Raw genomic sequence first — 3961 nt, forward strand, 5'->3', positions numbered from 1 at the left:
GATTCAAATACAACACATAAATATAAGACATAATGAAACTTAGAAATTAAAATCCTAATTAAAAGATATTAAATATCCAAGCAAATAAGTTCATAAATAAGTTACAACAAACCAACAACAATACATATGCTGCCTTCATAATATTATGTCTTCAAATGAACATTGGGCTCATATTGCTTTTCAATAAACCTATACAAAAGAATAATTACAAAACAAAGAAATTATAATTAACAATAAGAATAACGATAAAAGTACCCATGCAAGAAAAAGATTGTAATATTATTACAATGATCAATAACTTTAAATTTTTAACATTAACATCAACATGGATTTTATCTTGTCGGTTGTCTTATAATCAGAGCAAAAAAATATAAACAGTATCTTGTCAATTACCTTAACATGAGTTTCTATCATTAGTTAACCTATGGTTCGTAAATTATAATGCAAAAAGCTCAATCTAGACTAGCTACTACCTATTTTTCTTTAGTAATGTTGTGACAAATTAAAAGTATTTAATAATAATATTTCATACCTGTATAGAAGACATTAGATATCCTCACTTTAGGGGATTTTGAGTGCAATCTCAATTGATTTCTTCTCTTTCTACATAGATAAAGTAAAGGAAAATAATAGTTAAAAATTAGATTAAAGCAATGATAGTCACCTAATAACAAAATAATAAAAAAAAAACTCACTTTGTTCTTCTTTTTCACTCCATGAAGATTTCGATAGCAATCTCCTCCACAAAGTAATGCTTGCACTGTGTCAGGAGATAAAGAAGCATGATAAGTATCAATAACTCTACCTCCTGCACTAAAGGTAGCTTCTGAAGCCACTGTAGTGATAGGAATAGCAAGTATATCCCGAGCCATCTTGGATAAAATACGATACTTCAAAGTGCTTGCTTTCCACTAGGGCTGTAAACGAGCCGAGCCGAGCCGAGTAGTGAGAAGCTCGAGCTCGAGCTCGACTCACAACTCGGGGCTCGATACTCGGCTCGAGCTCGATCGAGTTTTATTTTTCAAGCTCGAGCTCGATTCGTGATCGAATTCGAGCTACTCGAGCTCGCTCGATTAAGCTCGATTAATATGTAAAAATAAGCTCGATTTGTATACTCGACAAGAGTTCGATTATTCATGCTCGAACTCGAACTCGAACTCGGATTCGAAATATTTTTTTAATTAAAAAAAATAAAAATATATTTAAATATAAAAGCTCGATTAGGCTCGCGAGCTACTCGAGTCAGATATAAGAATACTCGAATTCGGCTCGATCGATAAGTCGAGCTACTCGAGCTCGAGCTCGACTCGACAATAATCGAACCGAATTCGAGTTTTTTTCGAATCGAACCCGAGTAGCTTGCGAGTACTAATGTATCATTTACACCCCTACTTTCCACCATTCCAAAGCATGAAACTTAGTGGAATCTCCTTCACAGATAAAACAGCCCTCAGCTAGGTAGACATCTAAATCAGATTGTTGTGGTTGAGCAGTTTCAACTGATTTTACATAATTTGCAAATTCAAACCAACCAGAAGAAGAAGCTTCTATATTCATACCACTAATACCATTATCATGCACTTGAGTTTCAGCACTATGCTCATTGCCAAACTGATACTCACGAGCATACTCATCATAAATCTCATAAAGGGCATCTCGAACTTTAGCAATATTTTCTTTTGCTTCTCTATAAAGGTACATTCGAGGAAAGCAAAACTCAATCACCCTCATTTTGCACCTTGGATCCAAGATTGCTGCTATAGACATCAACAAATTACATTCTCCCCAATACTTATCAAATTTACTCTTCATCTTACGAACCATTGCTTGAACAAATTCATTTTCATCATTCATCCTTTTATCCAACAACACTTTCACACGATAAACTTCATTCAGAAACAGGTTTGAAGTTGGATAATCACTTCCAGAGATGATTTTAGTGGCTGAATTAAAAACTTTTAAAATCTCACAAACTTTCTCCACTTTTCCCAATCTTCATGACTTGGACAACATTCATAATGAGATTCTTGCTCTTTGAGTCTCGGAAACACTTCTTTGAATTTGATTGCAATCGACAACATCTCGAATGTCGAATTCCAACGTGTTTTACAATCGAGAATGAGTTTCCTATCAGGTAACTGTAACTGCTGTACTATATCAGAAAATGAGTTAAGTCTTGCCTCATTTTGATTAATAAAATTGACACTTTCATGAACATCACCAATCACATTCTTAATCTTAGAAGGGCCATCTTGAACCATGAGATTTAAGATATGTGCACAACACCGAACATGAAATAATTTTTCTCTACAAAGCAACATCCTATTTCTTGAAAAAGTGTCTTTAAGAATTCTAATCGCCACATCATTGCTTGAAGCATTATCCACAGAAAGTGTAAACACCTTGTTTTCAATTTCCCATTCCTTTAGACACTTAAAAATACAATCAACAATCTCAACACCATGACGAGGAGGAGGTATGTGAACAAAGCTAATAACACGTTTTTGCAATCTCCAATTAGAATCTACAAAGTGTGCTGTAAGAACCATGTACTCAATCTTTTGATTACTTGATTTTCACAAATCTGTTGTCAAACTAATCTTGCTGACAGTCTTCAACAATGCCTTTAATTTCTTTTTTTCTGCTTCATAAACTTGCATGCAATCCTTTTTAATAGTATTACGTGATACCTTTTCCCATTTAGGCATCCCACGTTTTTGCATCATGTTAAAACTTTTCTCTTCTATAATCGAAAAAGGATGCTCGTGCATAAGTATCCAATGTGCAGCTGCTTCTCTCATCTTTACCATATCAAACTTGCCATTTGTGAGAGCAGGTAGTATCTGTACATCATCACATGTGTTTACTGGCTGAAAGTTGATCATCTGTTGTTGATTGTGAAAAATTTTTCTCTTAACACAAGTTATCAAATGCTTTTTAAATTGAGTTGTACTTTTACTTGTATTTATTGCTAGCTTCTTCTTGCAATTGACACACTCTCCTTTTTTGGAACCATAAAAAAGAGTGACTTCTTTGAATTCTAACCAAACAGCAGATGTCTTTTGCCTCTTTTTCTCATTACTTTCTTCACACTCTTCAGGGTCAGCATTATCACATTCTCTGTCATTGGCATCAATGACTGATGTTTTATCTGTGTTACCATTAGTGGCATCTAAAGCTTCATTCATTGAATCATTACCATCATCTGACACAATTCGACTAGTAAAAGAATTTATTGTCGGCTGAACTGGTATAGAAGAGATATTCGATATGGTTGATGACATGTTTAGTTCCCTATAGCAAAAAAAAAAAAAGACAAATCAAAACAATAATATAATTTTAGGATCAAACAATAATGCAAACAAGTTGTTAGAAACATGTGCGGTAAATTTTATTGCCAGAAACATGCTAAACAAGTTGCGAGAACAAATTATTGAAAGAGTATAAAATTTTATTCTTTGGAAAAATATACTAATATTGTAGGAATTTTAATAAATTTAAGATTACCTACTTCGATAATAATTTCAATTTCTAAAATCAATTTCTTAAAATGAATATTTTTTATTAATTTTTACAATTATACATGCCTATTTAGGATTTATATAACATTAACTCAATCTCATTAGAAATAAGTGTCAGGTTATATTCTAACAAATCTAATATGCATAAAGAAGAAAAGTATTCACATTAAACAGTCCCCAATAAATTAGTGATGAACTATATGGAAGCTCAAATTATGATTATGACTAAAAACAATAGAGCCAATGACTTTTTTTTTTGTTAAATAATATGAACCATCCAAAAGTTTTTCTACTGATAAAGTGTATTGTGCAAGTCTTGAAATGGCCCAAATTCAATTACTTTCTTGCTAATAATATAGAGACTTTTGGTTTACAAAATTCAGTATTTAAATGCAACTTCACAAAGAACATACTGCTTTTCACAAGTTTGCAACAAAAAT

The 3961-nt window shown here is 32.5% G+C and overlaps 1 pseudogene; it reads right to left on the minus strand.

Annotated features, from left to right (window-relative positions):
- Window positions 1-561: 561 nt before the first annotated feature.
- Window positions 562-2723, minus strand: LOC111284159 (zinc finger BED domain-containing protein RICESLEEPER 2-like; annotated as a pseudogene).
- Window positions 2724-3961: the final 1238 nt, after the last annotated feature.

The sequence above is a fragment of the Durio zibethinus genome, chromosome 2, assembly GCF_047325235.1.
Source record: "Durio zibethinus cultivar Kanyao isolate XHJ-2024 chromosome 2, ASM4732523v1, whole genome shotgun sequence".
In the NCBI taxonomy this organism is placed as follows: Eukaryota; Viridiplantae; Streptophyta; class Magnoliopsida; order Malvales; family Malvaceae; genus Durio; species Durio zibethinus.